At 35.5% G+C, this 17786-nt stretch overlaps 1 protein-coding gene across 11 annotated transcripts in view; it reads left to right on the top strand.

Moving 5' to 3' along the window:
- The window catches only part of WDFY3 (WD repeat and FYVE domain containing 3), a 253850-nt gene that overhangs the window by 12885 nt on the left and 223179 nt on the right, over positions 1–17786 (top strand). For 9 of the 11 annotated variants that reach the window (XM_081304728.1, XM_081304727.1, XM_081304730.1 and 6 more), the window contains exon 2: positions 17346–17436. The exons of the other annotated variants lie outside the window; for them this stretch is intronic. The gene's annotated coding sequence lies outside the window, so the exon portion shown is untranslated. The remainder of the gene's footprint in view (positions 1–17345; positions 17437–17786) is intronic. 11 annotated transcript variants of the gene reach the window in all.

The raw sequence follows: 17786 nt of genomic DNA, 5'->3' as shown, positions 1-17786 counted from the left end.
AAATGGCATAGTATTTGCAAGAAACCTATACACATATATAGACTACTTATAATACTTAACACCATTCTAATGCTATGTAAATACTTGTTACACTGTGTTGTTTAGGGAATAATGACAAGAAAAAGCAGTCTGTGCATATTCAGTACAGAGAGAAATTTTTTTTAAGTAAATTTTCAGTCCAAGATTTGTAGAAACCACAGATGTATAACCTGCAGATATGAATGGCTCAATGTATTTTTTAAAGCTAATTTAATGAGCAAGATATACTTTATATATTTCATTTAATTGTTAAATGCAAAAATAATTAAATGAGTTATCTCCTTTGCTCAAGATGAAAATTGACATTGCTGCTTTATTAATTTTGAAGTTTTAATGTTTAAATTATTTCTATTACTTTTGAGCAAAATAACATTAAAAAATGTTGTGATTATGGAGTTTGGCATTGTTGAGAGGGAGCTGTTGGTGCAGGCCTGAAGAATAGTCTGGGGAAAGAAAGGAATGGAAGATGTGGAGGAATGACAACATGAGAGGGAAAAGGGGAAAAGGGGAGAGAAAAGAAGAGTTCTTCCGTAGGTCATTCAGATTATTGAAGCCATATCAGTGTTCAGGCCTGCAACATTGTTGAAATGTAGTTTGTCAAACCTATAAAGAGCAGAAAATCTTTTGAGTTAGTAGTTATACAATAAATTTTAATGAAAAATGGCACCATAAAATTGGTTTTCTCCACCTTCTTTTCCACAGAGACTGAGATTTACATCTGCGTCATCAGAGTAAATATGTTAAGTGATTCCCAGGTTGTCTTAGTTGCATAACCACACATGGGTTGGCATTGGTGTCTGTACTTTCAGGAGCAGTTGCGAGGAACCCTTCAACGCATGGCAGCTGCTGAAAACATATCAAGGCTACTATTGTCACCAACATGTACCTGTGTGGTTGTGGCCGGATGGGGGAACATTACCACACTAACTTTCTAAGGTGGTAATACTAGTGCTCTCTGTTCATAGCGTGGAGAAGAGCATTGCATTTTTCATAGAAAACATTTTCATAGAAAAATTCATAGAAAGTTTTTTTCTCTATAGATTTTCATGCGCTGTGAATTTTCTCAGCTTGACTAATTCTTTTTTTTTTTTTTCTTTGATGCTAGGGAACAAACCCAGGGTCTCACTCAGTCTAGGCAAGCATTCTGCCACTGAACATATCTCAGCCCTATGAATAATTCTTTCATTAATAATCATCTACTTTTTGATCACTGCTTGCCAATACTGAAAGATCTTTTAAGGGAGCCTCGTATTCTAGCCTTTCTTCTTCCTACCCTGCTTGCTGACATCCACTTTGGGGAAGAGTTTAATCTCTGCTTTGCATGTACTGATGTCACCTGACAAAGAATCATTCCAGTCCAGTGAAAAGCCTGTTTAACAAGCCCTATGACAGGAAATTGGTTGCATTCCACTATCTGGTACTTTGGGGTGGAGTTATTACTTACATGGCTTATAGTTATTAATCTTACCTGTGTGTACCTTCTTGAGTTTTGTTAAAATTTAGAAAAGCTCTTAAATAGCAGGTAGGGTCTGTTGACAGTCATATATTTGTGGGTATCTTACCCTTCTTAAGTGACAGGCATAAGTTCCGTGCATAGGCTTAAGTTATGCTTTTGCATTCCATCAACTGCTATTAAGGGATCTATAAAAAGTCCTGTTTTTATTAAAAAATTTTTTCAAGATGGTGAAGGAACTACCTTAGTAAATAATGTCCTGGCTTATTGAAATTGTAGTTAAAACTAAATATTTCACCATCAGTTAAATCTGTTTTCCTCATAAGAATTCATTCAACTCACACTAATTTTAGTTGCAAAGAAGAGAAACATCTGTGGACAGGAATTTACAAGGCATATACATTGACCAGTAACTTATTGCCAGATGCCTGAAATATAAAGAAGTCCTACCAAATAAACGGGTGAAATATAGCAATAGGTTGAGGAAAAGTTATAGGAATATAAAATTAAAATAGAAAAAAAATTACTTGATGAAAAGGAGAGTAAATTAAATTAGTCCATAGTGTGAGATGTGTTTTGCATTGGGTGATTTGATGAAAGATTGACCCTGTAAGCCAAGAACGGGGTGCACACCTATAATCCCAGCAGCCTGGGAGGCTGAGGCAGGAGGATCAAAGGCCAGCCTCAGCAATTTAGCAGGGCCCTAACCAACTCAGTGAGTCCCTGTCTCTAAAATATAAAAAAGAGCTGGAGATGTGGCTTGGTCATTACGTGCCTCTGGGTTCAATCCCCAGTATACACACACACACACACAAACACACAAAAAGACTGACATTGCACTGTGTTGTATCATACGATAGGTGGAGTACATTTGACATTCTTTTACTCGCCATTTGAATTCTTGATTTGGTTTTTTCATTCAACAAGTTTACAAGGGTCTACTTTGTGTGCTGAAAATATTAAGATGGTAAAATGTTATTCTTTTACACAAAGAGCTTGTACAAGTACTAGTTATGAATAGGTAATTATTAAATACTGTAGTACCAACATCTGTTTTATGGTTTCATTAACTTCCCCCAACAAGTATTTGGAGTTCCTTATTATCCGTTGCACTTCTTCCTGAAGCTCTCTTGGAATTTACCTGAAGTAAATACACATACTTTTTTTTCTTGAAATTTGGGCCACCTTTATTTTTTCTTTATACTGAAGATCATCCCATTAGTGGCTTGTTCTTTAGACAGGATTATTCAAGATTGTAAAGAAAGCGTGGGACAGCTTTAATGAGGAAATAATATCAGTAACAAAACTAGATGTTCAAGAAAGTGGTAGGAATCACATTTTGGGGCACTAAAAGGAATTAGAAGTTGAATTCAAGTTTCACAAAGAAGAATTCATCATTGAAAGAGGCACTGATTTATATGCCTAAATATAATTGCTTTCTATATTTTATCAGTTCTGTATCAAGAAAGTGCTGCTAAAACTCTTGGGAATCAGATGGCTACTTCAACAGGCTATAATAGAATGTATTTACAAAGTAGAATGTAGTAATTTTCTCTATTTTTTAAAAGTTATAGTCTGGTGATTGAAAAATAAAATTTGGCATGTAGTTGTCCAGAATCTCTTCATGTATTATGTTATTGTTTTAAAGTAGTACTGATGACAAAGTTTAGCTCATACCATTTAGAAAGTAAATTTATTCTTTTATTTGTTGTACTTCTAAATTCTGTAAGTTTACTTACTTTTGCCCTATCTCCAGATTTGATGGAGTTTTGTTGTATTTGTGATGTGAGAAGCATTGCCGAGTTTTAGAGTTAGGGTAGTGATTACTTTAAATGCACAAATTAGGATGAGTCTACTTTTGGGAATAGTACTGTATGTTGGAGCCAATTTAGCCTGGAGGTGTGGAGGAAAAGTCCTCTTTAGTAGGCCCTGCTAGGGGAAGAGCAGCCCAAGAATAATCCATTCAATCTGTTGTTCATGGGAATTCAAGGTGAAGAAGCAGTGGAATCTGGAATAGGAGGGTGTGTATGTGTGAATAACTAAATGAACAGGAACACACCTGTGCACATATTTTATATGACTGGCCACCAGAGAATTCTCCTTGTGGGTATAGGACTCTACATAATAGCCTGCTACTAGTGCTAGGAATTGGGACTGGCAAATGGAAGTGGTGCCCCAATACTAAGAAGAGAGAGAGCGCAAGGACCAGAGTAGGGACCTCCAAAAAAGTGTCAGAACAGAAGCTTAGTTAACGTAAGAGCTATAAACAGGGTTAAGAGAGTAGAAGAGGTAGGAGTAGAACAGAGTGGGTATCAGAATAGGCTAAAAACCCTAGTCATCTAATTGGGAGTGTAGATACTGGGTAATGTTGATGACGACTTTATCTAGAATTGAAGATAGGGGCTGAAACTGTCCTAAGTCCATATCAGTGATCTTTGATTTAAGTGACAGGAGAAGTAGAAGCACATGGAAGTCAGAAAAGGCTGGGTTTGACATTATTTACATAAAGTATCTTTTAAGGGGAAAAAAATCACTGCCATTGTTAATCAGTAATCATTTAGTCTGCTTTATTGGCACTGATGTGGCATCACGAGATGCTGAGAACTGCTGATGCCTCACAGTAGCGTCTTTAACAGGGAACTGCTGCTGAAATGAACAGACTTAAGCTTTGGTGTAAATGTGCTTTCTTGCACAATAGGAGGATATGAAAAAGCATGCTAGGCATGAGAGTTTTAATGTCACAATTCTGAAGGCAAAATGACACTGTTAAGAGTTTAGTTTCTTAGTTGGGTAAGAGGAAGCAAGATAAATACATGGTTATGATACTTTGACATTAAAATGAGAGCCTTCCACACCTTTCATTTACTTCTTAGAAGAAGTCATATTAGCAAATTTTTGGTTGCAGTCAGTTGACACTTGCTGGTTTGAGGAGAGGAAAAGGCTTTTATGGACCCATATTGGGAACTGTGTGGTGAATTGAATGTATGGAGCTTGAACAAACAGAGTCATAGTTGCTTCAAGGACCTCATTAGCAGATTTTATACCTTCTATACCTAGACTACTGCCATTGAGGTGGCTTCACTCTAAAGATTTGACCTTTCTGCCTTACCTTTTCAAATTTTATATTCTAGCAGAGAAGGAATAGATTAACCCTGTTCAGATCAGATACCTGTCTCTACCACAGCCAGGGAATGCAGAGTTATGAATATGGTCATAGCCCCACAACTTTAATTCTCTGTGTTGGGGGCCATTCCCAAAGAAGAGGAAATCAAAAGCTTGGCAGTCCTCCTAAGAGGTGTCTAGAACATCTCACCTTTTGGAAGCTTAAGCACTCCTTTTGTTTTGTCTCCTTTATGCTCACCCCCTTCCTACTTATATGAAAACAGAGGTGACCTTGCTTTTTTCTCTTTTTTGATGCAGTGTTCTTAGTAGAAGAAAAACCAAATGTAAGCTGAGGTTCCTCATGGAGAGGCATTTCCATAGCTCTGCTGACTGGGTAATATGTTGTCTCTGGTTCCATTGATATTTTACAGCCTAAATTTAACTCCTGCCAACTCACCATAAACATGACTAGGGGAAAGGAAGAAGAAATTAAAGGAAAATGTATCAAATGGGAAACACAGGGTTACTTATTATACCCCATTGATTAGTTAGGAAAGAAACTGGCTGCAGTCCTAGTTTTGCATCTGTGTACAAAGCCCTAACCTGTTTTACTTCAGATTTTGTATTTCTGTTGCTTTCGGCTAATATCTTGGCTTATAAGGGCTCTCTGCCTCTAGCAAGCTGACTCAGCCCTTCATTCCTGAAAGGGTCTTAGCCTTGGTAGTTCTAGCTGTATGGAATTATGACTCCTGCACTATCCATCCAACTTTATATCTTCTATTTTTGTTGTTTTTCTTCTGTCATGAGAAAACCAAACAGCATGAAAAACTCAGCTTTCAGTAGAAATAGTTTTGTCTCCTGCTGTATTTCTTCCTTGTGTACTGAATAAAACTAGATCAACAGATTTCAAAGTTCTTGGGGAAAGAATCAAAACTTTGAGAGCAGATAAAAGATGCCACCAGCACCATCACCACTTAGATCCCACATTCAGTGTGTTTTAGAGGTGGGAAACATAGCCTGGTTGATGTACTGCAGGACAGTACCCTAGTTTCAGGGTTTAGCTGGGGCAGAAGCATGTATATCAGGCTTCCAGAAGGCTTTATCTCCCACTTTGGGGACATTTGTGTCTGGACAAGAGTCTGTCTGATAAGACTCCTGATGGTAGATGGTTATCTACCACTCACCATTTAAAGTAAATTCTTGGATCAGAGGCCCTGTGATTTATTTCAAGCATTCACTCATCTTAAATAGTGGTATTGGCATAGTCAAATTCAGAATTGGTGTTTGTTATAGTGGGGACTAACCATCATTGTTGCTGTAATGTGAAGGGCTTGATGTAATTTGCCTGATCAGAGGCAGTCTGAATGGTGGTATCAAGCAAAGGTTTCTCAGCAGTAGAAGTAGTGAGGCCTGTCTTAATAAGTTAATGCAGTTAAGCCCTTGCATAACTATTGCTCCTTCCATCTGGTAGTTTCCATGAACCTGTGGAGTAACAGACTAGACAGACTGGTGTAGAAGTATGACCTGTTCTGTAATGTAGGTCATCCTTTTCCTCCAGACTATGTTTGCCTTGGCAGGGGCAGAATTCTCTTAAAAATACACATGGGACAGGAATTTTGGGGGTTTGTGGCCTTGTTATGAGAGGTACATTCCCTGAATCTCCCTATTATCCTCCAGATCTTTTCAAGGTCAGTGATCATGGTGCAGGAGAGAGGAGGACTGCAGGCTTCCCAGCCACTTCTGTCTACTAGAGAGTAACTTCTTTTTTCTTTTCTTTTTTTTTTTTTTGATAATTCACTTATTTATTTGTTAATGCACTTGCTGAGGAGATAAGTGTGTTGTGGGCATCAACAGTGGCTCATGTGTCAGTTGCAACAGGTAGACCCATCTCCAGTCTGGCTCTTGAAGGATAGCATTCTAGGGTTTGTTCTTGTTTGCCAGGAACATGTGGTTCTGAGAACCAGATTGTGCATCTCTAAGCATTAATTTCCTCTGATGTTTCCTATGTTTGACTCTCTTATTGTTAAACTAAACCTGTGCTTTAGTTTCATTCACATTGATGCATCCTGTAAGTCCCTTTCTTGTGGTCACATCAGGGTATTTCTTTCTTTTTTTTTAATATTTATTTTGTAGTTTTAGGTGGACACAATATCTCTATTTTATTTTTATGTGGTGTTGAGGATCGAACCCAGCACCCCACGCATGTTAGGCGAGTGCGCTACCGCTTAAGCCACATCCCCAGACCCCACATCAGGATATTTCTTGCCTGCATCCCTCACAGGTGGTGGAAGTGGGATTCCCTATGGTGAAATAGGCTGGCTAAGAAAAATAGAACTGCAAAACAAACAACACCACCAAAAAAAAAAAAAAAAAAAAAAAACCCACAGAACACAGAAAGTAGTTTCAAAAGTGGGCAGGACAGGTAAGCTGATCAGACTCAACTGCTAAGACTCTGGCAAAATGGAGCCTGCTTCTACCCGGAAACTTCAAAGGCCTTCCATAGAATGTTCTTCACCAAAAAAGGTTAAAGGTGGGCTGTTCAGTTCCTATCGGTTATGCCCATCTCTGGAACTACTATGAGGGATCTCCCTTACAGAGTGGAGATAAAGGTCATGTGCCCTGGGCAATCTGTTGCTTGGGAGAGCGACAGTTCCCAAGGCCAAACCTAAATCTCTCTGGCTTCATGCTGAGAGAAGATCCTCCTGTATTGCATGGATGGCTTCCAACAGGTATTGAGTTACTTGAAAAACACTTTCCAGGCCTGGGGTTGTGGCTCAGTTGTAGAGCGCCTGCCTATCATGTGTGAGGCACTGGGTTAATTCTCAGCACCACATATAAATAAAAAAGAAAGAAAACGCTTTCTAGTTCCTGCAACTGTTGTTTTGAGAACTTGTATTGGATTTATTTGTGGAAGGCTGCTCCGGGCTGTAGAACTGTAGCAGGCTGCCAGGGCTGTTGTTCCTGTCCAGGCTGCTGCTGCTGCATAGGCTGCTGGTTACTGCCACCAGCCTCATGGTATAGGGTACCTCCCTGGATCACATTGCCCTTGTGGTTGAGGTAATCCTCTTGAATCACCTCTTCCATGAAGCCTACAGCTCCTTTATGTGGCCGTCTGCAGCAGCTGATGCTGCTGCTTCTGCAGCTGTCGCTTCTGCAGTTGCCACTGGTACACCTTGCTCTGCTTCAGCTGCTATTTCCATGTTGTACATCCCCAGACCATAATAGTTGGGGTCAGGGCTGGTACCAGTGTGCCATGGCTGTGATGCACCAGATGCTGGGTGGCCTCTACATGCATAGTTTGGCTGGAAATAGGATAGAGTCCTGATTCAGGGTGGAGCTAGTCCTAGAGATTTGTCCAGAGTAATTTATTTTCTAAGTTCCCAAGACTTAAGCAAGATTTTTAGCCATGTCCAATGAATACACTTTTAACTTAGTATCTTAGTTGAGTCAAATCTTTGACTTTTTGATTTAGTATTTTGTACTTCCTCAGAAAGGAACTCACTTAAAAATTTTAGTTTTTATAGAATGGTATATGGCATATATCCTCTGTTTGTGTGTACATGTGAATGTAATACACATGCATATTCATTTAAGCACAGAAAATGTCTGTTTACGTTTAAATTCTCTAAACTTAACAAATCATCTTTGACTCACTGAGTTAGGGGAAGAATTGGTATTGTAGTCGAGAGTAGCTTTTATTGTTTTACTTGAAAGAATGTGTTCTAAGAGTGTATTTTCATAACTATGAAAAATGCCAGCCTATAGATTTTGCTTCTTAAAATTAGGAGAAAGAATTTGAGGATAATTAACACTGATAAAGTCTTATATAAAGCTGTGTTGTGCTGCCAACAAAAGGATATGTAGTGTCCTTTTATTTTTTGTTTAGTGTATGTATTTCACTAATGGATGCTTATTGAAAGTCATTGCATGAATTAGTTTTTCCATGTTATTTGATTTTTATTTTGCTATCAACATGAAGTTTCCATTTAAAACTTGCTCTATAAAAAACAAAAGTTGTAGTATATTCTAATCTTAAATGTCTGTAGCTTAGAAGTCAAATGGCAATAAGAAATTGAAGGAGGAAGGCCTTCAACATTGTTATTCTCCCCTGTTAATTTTAGGTTTCATAACTGGTCACCTGATAGGGATACAATACTCTGAGGGGATTGTAACTAGGAATATAAGGACTTATTTTCCAAAGTTCAGTTTTAGTAAGTGTGATCACATTTCATCATCTTCAAGCTGTTTACTGGTAGGTGCTGATTTTATCACTTTCTAAAGAGCAGTCTATTATCTTTTGTTGTTTTTGTTGTTATACTGGGGAGAGAGTGGCTGCTGCAGTTCTCACACATGCTAAGCAAGCACTTCACTGAGGTACATCCCTAGCCTCGTTATCTTTTTGAAAAATAAATTCATCCACCCATATATATATTATATATATATATATAAATTCATCCACCCATATATATATTATATATATATTATGTATAATATATATACCAAAAAACCCTGACAAATAATAAGCTTGAGTTAAGCTCAATAAATTTTCTCAAGATGAACATTTGCCATTTGAAAAAAATGAAAAAGCTAGCTATTGATTGAAAAAATATTTGCAAAACGTATCTGACAAAAGATTTGAACCAAAATGTATAAAGAATTCTCATCATCCAATAATGAGAAAAAGAACTCTGTCAAGAAATGGACAAATGATTTAAATAGACATTTCACCAAAGACATATGAATGACCAATACCTACTACATAGAAAGATACAGGTACATAGAAAGATATTCAGGATCACTATTCATGGGAGAAAAGCAAATTAAAACCATAGGGTTGATACCACAACATATTCCCTAAAACAGCAAAAATGAAATCTAACAATATTAAGTTTGTTAAGAATGTGTAAAACTGAAGTTTCCTGTAATACATTGCTAGTGGAATGGTAAAGCCACTTTAGCAAAAAGTGCTACATTGTTTGCAAATTTAAACATTCCTTATGAACTATAAATTCCATCCCTAGGTGTATACCCAAGAGAAGTGAAAGCAGATATCCATGGAAAGACTGACATCTACAGCAGCATTATATAAATGTTTTAGATTTGCTTTTCACAAATAATGAATATTGAGCATCCTTTTATGTGCTTGTTTGCTGTCTGTGTCTTGACATCTTTTTAAATTTAGTTTGCTCATTTTATTGAGTTATGAGAGTTTGTTGTATATTTGAATACCATTCTGGTATGTGTTTTACAAATAATTTGTCCCAGTTTGTGGTTTCTTCTCATTTTTATAACAGTGTCTTTGAAGAGCAATAATCAATTTTGGTGAAGTCCACTTTGGTAATTTCTTTATGGTTTGACCTTTTTAATGTCCTCAGAGACTTCTTTGCCTAACCCAAGATTATAATGACTTTGCCCTAAACTTCTAAAAGTTTTATATATATGATCCTTTTTGAGTTAAATTTTACATATGTTGTGTCTTTTATGTTCCTTGAATTTATTTTGCATGTGGATATCCAGTTGTTCTAGTACTTTTTGGTGAATAGTTTTTCCCTTCTGCATTAAGTTACTTGATCATTATTGTCAAAAATCAATTGACTGTATATATGTTTATTGATTTCGAGAACCTCTGTTCTTTTCCATTGAACTATTCTTATATTAATACCCCACTGTTGTGATTAATTTAGTCTTGAATTAGGTTAACATTGAGTCCTCCAATTTTGGTTTCAAAATTTTCTTGGCTTTTCTAGTTTTCTTGCTTTTCTATGTAAATTGTAGAAGTCTCCTTTCAGTTTACAAAAAATAAAAGTCTGCTGTGATTTTAATTAAGTTACATTGAATTTATAGGTAAATATAGTGATAAACAATATATTTATTGTCTATTAATCTATGAACATGGAATATCTCTCCATTACTTGGATCATCTCAATTTATTTAGTATTTTGTAGTTTGGAGGGTAATCTTTTCCTTTGTTTCTTTTTTTCCCCCCTTATTTGTTTGTTTGTAGTGCTAGGGATCAAACTCAGGCCCTTGTACATGTTAGACTGACAGGAGTTCTACTACTGAGTTACCTCACTAGCCCTAGTCATTTTCAAAATACAAATATTGCACATAATTTGTTAGGTTTCTCCCTATGCATTACTTTTTTATGGGGGGGTGCTATTAGAAATGGTCAGGCAGTCTATCTACCTATGTACCCTTATTAACTATAGTAGTTTTTATGGGTTTTGGGGGGATAGAATCCTTGGGATTTTCTATATGGACATTGTTGTCTAGAATAGAGTATTATTTTTCATTTCTTCCATTCCAGTGTGTGTCTTTTGTTTCTTTTTCTTACCTTATCACACTGGCTAGGGCTTCCTAAGTATAATGTTAAAGACCAAAAACATTCAGTCTTCCTTCATTAAATATGTTAGTAATATCAATTTTGAAGAGTGAGGAAGGAGGGACATACAAATATGAGATGGAAATATATGTCAAAAATAAGTCCTGTGGGGATGAATTGGAATTGAAAGTATCCATGTGAATTCATTTTTTAAAAATAGCATATATATCTATAACATATATACACATTTGTCTTATGTATATGTGTATGTGTATATATATATATATATATATGCATATATTTTCTAGCTTTGTCCAATGAAAAGTCTAAGAAGCATGGAGCATGCCTAATTCCTAAGTCTTGATCTCTATTATCATTCCCAACTCAAAGTTGGGACCAGAGTTCTCAGAAATAGCTGATTCCAGGCTAGGGCAAGATATTTATTAGGTGAACCAAAATTATTATTTTTTAATGCTAGAAAACAAGATGTTTTTTAAATGATGTGAGCATGTCATAAGAAGCTTGTTTATATTTCCACTATTCTAAATAGGACAATTTGATCATCAAATAAATATAATAATTAACTGTGAGCTATTAAAAATAGGAATTAATCCACAATTATAATAAACTGCAAATAAGTAAGTAGAGGAGAATGAAGGGCTCTTGCTTATAAGGAAATCTAAGTTGTACAGTTGGAAAATCATCATTTTGTAGCTAGCATAATAAAAATTAGGGAGGGCAAGAATTCTGACAATCCATGGGAGACATGGATCAGAAATGTATTTCCACAGTTATAAAGTATCTCCCCACAGATTCTGTATTATTTACAAGGCATAAAATAGTGATTATGCACTAGTGAGATCCGACAATATGGGTAGAGGGTCACAATGTGACTTCTGATATGACACTTTATGAGGACACCTCCTCATCATCTATGTTGTATTATGGCCAAGACTGCATAATCTAAATCTAGTCAGGAGAAAACATCATACAAATAAAAAATCAGAGTGTTCTACTTTAAAAACAAGGTGCTGGGAAGCCTTTGTTCTTCAAATAAGTTAATGTCATAAAAGATGAAGGCTGTGGAAGTATTCCAAATTAAAGGAGGCTTAGGAAAGAGAACCATAAACTACAATGCCTGACCCTGGACTGGATCTTATATTAAATGGAGGAAAATGTTGTAAAGGATATTATTGGGACAGTTGAGAAATTGGAATGCAGGCCACAGAGTAGAAAAAATATAACAATGTTAAATTTGCTGAAGTTGATATCTGTGCTTTATTTATATGAGAGTATCTCTTAAGGAAATGCACATAGAAGCAAAGGACTATGATGTATATAGTTTATTCTTAGTTGGTTCAGGGGAAAAAATGTAGGTATGTATGTGTGTGTGAATGGCAAGACAGTGGAGAGACCCTGTGAACACACATGATAAAGCAAAGGGAATAACTTTAACAACAGGCCAATCTGTGGGTATTTTGTGTTCGTATATAGTATTTGCAGCTTTTTTCTAAGGCTTAAATTACTTCCAAGCAAACTATTCAAAACATTTAAAAATATCTGTCCTTTAATTTTAGACTTTCCTTGTTTAAAAAGAGCCTGTTTCTTTGGAACCAGTTTGGAATGAACATTTTTATAATATTTTCCTGTGTGTTGGTGTCATGTCTCTACAAGCCACCCTTTGTTGAATATATCAGCAGTTAGTGGAAAATAAAGAAGTCATTCTGCGAATGGTCAGAATTTAAAACCTCAGGTTTTTGAGAACTGGTTACTTTATTGATTATATTTAGTTTTTGTTAAGTATTATCTGCAATGTCAACTGTAGTCTTTTACCACTTATCTTTTGAAGAAAGTTTAGAATGATTATTTTTACTTCCAAAATCCAATTATTGTCCCATGATTATTTAGATTGTCTTGTTTTATAAGTTCAAGAGATTTCTGGTTTGTTTTTTTCCTCTAAGGAAGTAATTATTCTTTTGTTCATTAAAATTTATTGAATGCCTGTTGTACACTAGACCTTTTTCAAGCATTGAAAATGTAGTACCAAACAAAGCAAAGATCTTCGTCTCATGGATTTTATATTTTCATGGGAGGACAGATAAACAGCAAAAGTAAAATAAATTAATGTCTTTTGGTAACATTGGAGAGAAATCACAAGTGGGTTAAGGTACACTGGGGGCAGACTTGTTGCAATTTAAATCAATTTTAAGTAGAGGGGATTGTAAAGACATTGCCTAGGAGACATTTGAGGAACCATATGGAAACAACCATATGAAGCAGTATAGTGATGCATGCAGAAGTCATAAATGCATAGACAAACATGTAGGCAGAAAGAATAGAAGTATAAAAACCCTAAGGCAGTGGTGTGCCTGGCCTGTAAAAAGAATAACGAGGTCATTTTGAAATGAGGTCAGAAGCAATGGGGGTCAAATTATGTAGGTTCTTTTATGACCTTAAAAAATGGCTTTTACTCTGATTGAAATGAGAAGGCATTGGGAAATGAGGGGAACAGATGTTGTATTATATGATTTATATAAGGATGTCAGGATAACTCTAGCTGCTTTGATGAGAAGGGACTGCAAAAAGGGAAGAGTAGAAGTTGGAAGGTCAGTTACTCCACTATGATCAAAACCGGAGTAAGCGATGATACAGATTATGGCTAGTTCTGTGTAGGTGGTGAGAAGTGGTGCAATTCTGGATATATTTGATAGCTAGTCAATGGTATTAGCTGATGGGTTAGGGGGAAGGGGTAAGAACTTGTACTTTGGGTGTCAAGGAGAAGAGGAGGAGGAACAAAGAAAGTTGAGAAGGAGTTGCCAGTGATAACTGGATGAAACCAGGAGAACCTGAGAGCCAGGGAAGGAAAAGGTATTGGACATGGTGAATGACATCAATACTGCCCATAGGTCTAGAGAGGTGAGAACTAAGTGGCCTTTGGGTTTAATGATCTGTATGTTGTTGGTCAAGTTTCAGTGGTGCCGTGTGGAGTAAAAGTCTCATTGGAGCATACTCAGTTTGAATGCAAGTATACTTGAAGGCAGGAAATACGTATTTGTGATGTTTGCCATAAAGGACATGAAAATCATTGACCATCTAGAGGGATGTTTGGGGTTAAAATGTTTTTGTTTGTTGGAGATGTATTTGCCATTGGTTTTGCTTTATCTGAAGGGGGAAGCTGATGCTGTAGGAGGGAAAAGTGGGACTTAACTAGAGCAATGTCCTTGCATAGGAGTAGGGCTATAACATCTATAGCCAAGTGGGAGAGTTAAACTTTGATGTGACCGCTGAAAGTGAAGCAGAGTAGGAGGGTAAAGAGTCACATAGGTGGATAGGTATCAGGAGAGATTCTGGAAGTTCTCTTTTGATTACTTATATAGGAATCAAGGTAAGCTTGTAGAATATTCAGGTTTTGACTTTTGATTTCTTCCTGATGCTTTTCATCAGATGATTTGCCAAAAGTCTTGGGAAGCAATAGGAAGGCTATAAAACTATGAATTAAAATTTTCTTTCAGAAAATTAGCGTTTGGTTATTGTTTAGTTTGTCTACTTTTTTTTTGGTGCTTTTTTAAAAAAAATTTATTTTTTTATTTGTTTACTTAGTTACACATGACAGTACAATGACCTTGACATACATTTGTCTACTTTGTATAACTTGGAAAGAGATTAAAAGTCTTTCAAGACTACCTGGGAAATTATTATTTTTTTCCTATTTGATCTTCAGACTCAAGAGTATATTCCTTAGAATTTACCCAACACAATTCCCATGTTAAGTATAAAAAAATTAACTCAAGACATAACTGGACCAAAGAGGTATAGTTAAATTTATAGCCACGTCTAGACTCCAAGTTTCCGTTCTAATTTCTAAAATCTAGTTTTGAAATTCAGTTCTCATACATATTTGCATACACAGCTAAACTCACCCTTTTGACAGTGTAACTGACTTATTCAAAAAAAGTATGATGTAAAATGCCAGGGTCAAAATGGGAGCACTCTGTCTAAATTATGACCTTGTAAAATTTGTTTGAAATTATATGGCATACTGCAATTAGAATGCACTGAAATAGTTTCATAGCCTTTGCTTTTGTCTGAATCTATATTAAAATGAAAGATTATAAAGCTGGATTGATTATATAATATTTTATATTTCTGGTACCTTAAGATAGCTGTAGATTGCATTATATTAAAAAATGTGTTGAGAAAAACATGGCTACTTTAACTTGCTATTTCTAATTGTTTGGCTTTTCACATTTCTGTTTCTGCTTCTTTATCTCAATATTTTTCTGTACCAAATAATTCAAAACGGGTAAAATCAGATAATCAATATCTAAAATACTTATAAAATTTCTATGAAACAATAAGCAAAGGGCAAGCAACTCAAGAGGAAAATGAGCAAAAGATATGAATAGGTGTTTCATCTGAGAAGCATGATTTAGACAATAAATATGAAGAAATGCTCATAATTAATAGGAAAGTACAAATTAAGGCCATAATTATATATCATTTTATATCTTAAAATTAAGAAATTCACATTAATATTGGAAAGAATGTGGATGAACATCAGCTACTTGTTGGTGGTGGGATTATAAATTGCTAAACACTTTGAGGGAAATGAAAATCAGTATCATTCTGAAAAATTGAACATGCATGAAGTCCTTAACTCCTACTTAAGAGAAATTTTGGACATGTGGAACAGGAGACAAGTATCTGAACTTTGGTAACAAAAATGTCTAAAACAGAAAACAAAACAAAAGCAAGCTCTTGACAAGAGAATGAATAATTAAAATGTGGCACATTGATGATATTGTATTACTTTGAAGTGACAGTAAACTACATGTAACAACATGGGTGAATCTTGGGAACATCATTGAATGGAAATGTCAAATCCTACAAGACAGGAGCTTTTTTATATCATTTTTACAGAATTGCAAATAAGCAAAATAGGTATTTGGATATATAAATATGTGTTACACTTTTTAAAAAATAATGATATGCACTAAAAATAGGGTAGACATTTCAGAGGGTAGGGGAGATGAGAGTGATGGGCATGGAATCAAGAAGGAACCAATCAGTAGAACAAAGCCAGTAATTCACATTCAGTTCTTGAGTTGGGTAACAGGCACCTAGATTTTCATTTTATATGTTTCTTTGAATTTTATTGTGCTGCAAATAATTATTGTATGGAGCAAACAGTATGTTTAAGAATGAACAAAGCCATACTCAGAAGTCAAAATTTTGGAGATATTTCACCACTTCTTGTTCTTCTACTGCTGCTTGAATTTCTAACAGTATTCAGTATTTCACTGGAGGTATCTTGTTTTAAAGCCGTTCTTCTCTGTGTCTGTCATTTGATAAGTCACACAGGAAAAACTTGTTAGATGTGTAATCTAATCAGTGTTTTGGGGAAAATAATTTGGGATTTTTCTTAGAATCTATTCAAGAGGTAGACTTTTAAAGAATACCACCCCCACCTCTAGCTAGATTCCTATAAAATGAAAAACACCCCAAAAGTGAGACAGACATCAAAACTAGATTATCGTTGGATAGATTATCGTTGAATGATAATTAGCTAATTTTGCCTGAACTATTATAATATGATTAAAGAGATGAAAATGTAGAGCTATATGACAAAAAACCCCAAATATTTGATTAGAAAAGTAGAATATTGTTAAAAATAAACATTTTAGAGTTAGAAGGACCCTGAGAATTAGTTCAGGCTCCTCATTTTTGAATAAAGGAGCATTGAGACCAAAGAAATAATTGACTAAGACCATGAAACTTGTTGAGATCAAAGTTAAGAAAGACTAGAACCTAGATTTGATGATGTATGTGTTAGTGTTTTCATGTTGGAAGGTTAAATCATAAATAAAAGAAACATTTAGATGTTCTTTATTAGGCAAGGTAAATAACTTAAGGCTGGAATGTGACCTTTGAGGAGATGATTTTTCTGATTTTAATTTAGAACCAATCAGGTTAACTCTATATTTCATTTATTTGCAGATGCTTGATAAATGTACTTAGACAAATAACATGATTTTTTTTTCTCTTTCTAAAAAGGAGTCAATATGATCTATCATGTACAAATGAGTTCTGTATTGGAAGTGGTAGAATTGGATTCAGAATCAAGTTCTGTCAATAAGTGTCCATGTTGTCACTAATTCTTTGCACAACTTCTCAAGATCTCGCTTTCCCCACCAGTAAAAGGAAGAAGTTGAATCAGATGGTCTGTAGAGACCAACTTCAAATCACTTTATAATTTTCATGGATTTTTAAGAGCAGATTTTACTTATTTTAAAGTGTTCTTATGGGTTCCATCATTAAAGTAAGGCAAGGAAAGGAGATAGAATCATTTAAAAATGAATGACGCATGGTACTGAGTCAGTTTATATTCTAAGCGTAAACTGGGTTTTCTTTATCTTTCCTTTATTACAGGTATAGTTGTTCTCCACATCTGCTTCAGGAAGAAAGTGCCTGTCATTCTTATTTCTCCGTGGGTTCATGCCAGCCCAGAACAGAGAATCAGGTGAGATTTAGGATTTTTTTTTTTTTTTCAGTCTGTTGAAAAGGGAGCCAGGGACAGTATCAGGATTGTATTTACTGAATTGTTGAGTGGTACCAAGTTGACTGAACCATGATTCAAAAGACCTGGCTTTCAATCATTCTTTAGCACTAATGGCTAGGTAAACTAGGGAAAGCCACTTTTCCTTTGATGGCTTTTAATTTTCTGCACAAAAAGGGTATGTTAGAATATATTATCATCAGTTTCAATTCTGATTTGAAATCATTATCACTTTTGTTGTAGATACCTGAAGGACAAAATCATGATTTTAAAGCATCATTTCCTATATCTTTTTCCTGGAAAAATCTAGAGGT

This window comes from Spermophilus citellus, assembly GCF_964194105.1.
Source record: "Spermophilus citellus genome assembly, chromosome: 8".
Taxonomy (NCBI): Eukaryota; Metazoa; Chordata; class Mammalia; order Rodentia; family Sciuridae; genus Spermophilus; species Spermophilus citellus.
Note: the sequence above shows the minus strand (reverse complement) of the source record. Positions and strands in the feature narration are given on the sequence as shown.